General features: G+C 42.7%; 1 non-coding gene across 1 annotated transcript; it reads left to right on the top strand.

Moving 5' to 3' along the window:
- The first annotated feature begins 131 nt into the window (after positions 1–131).
- On the top strand, positions 132–237 carry LOC111812576. The gene has a single exon (XR_002818051.1). It is a non-coding gene; the product is annotated as a U6 spliceosomal RNA (small nuclear RNA).
- The last annotated feature ends 253 nt before the right edge of the window (positions 238–490 follow it).

The raw sequence follows: 490 nt of genomic DNA, 5'->3' as shown, positions 1-490 counted from the left end.
GGGCCCTGAGCAGGTGGTCCCTGGGAAGCTGTCTCTTCCAGGGACTTTTATACCATAAAACCATTTGGGTCTAAGGTGGAGAACATGGGAACTCCGTTAGGCGGATGTGGGGTAGGACAAAACTAGGGTCAGTGCTTGCTTAGGCAGCACATGTACTAAAATTGGAGCGATGCAGGGAAGATTAGCATGGCCCCTGCGCAAGGATGACCCAAAATTCGTGAAGCATTCCATATTTTTTCTATAAATCCTGATTTGGAATACTTAGTTTTATTTAATTGTGCTGGCCTGGTGGTGTAGCTCAGTGGTAAAGCACTTGCCTAGCCTGTACATGGCATGGATTTAATCCACAGCACTACAAAAATACAATGTCTCTGCTGATGTATTCCTGTATCACTGTTTAAAAAGGAGAATTGAAAATATTCATGTGTATTTTCCATCCCAAAATGTATGGTTCTTTCTCAATTAGGCAAGAATCAGTAGACTCTTTGAT

The sequence above is a fragment of the Octodon degus genome, unplaced genomic scaffold (genome assembly GCF_000260255.1).
Source record: "Octodon degus isolate 3935 unplaced genomic scaffold, OctDeg1.0 scaffold00130, whole genome shotgun sequence".
Lineage (NCBI taxonomy): Eukaryota > Metazoa > Chordata > Mammalia > Rodentia > Octodontidae > Octodon > Octodon degus.
Note: the sequence above shows the minus strand (reverse complement) of the source record. Positions and strands in the feature narration are given on the sequence as shown.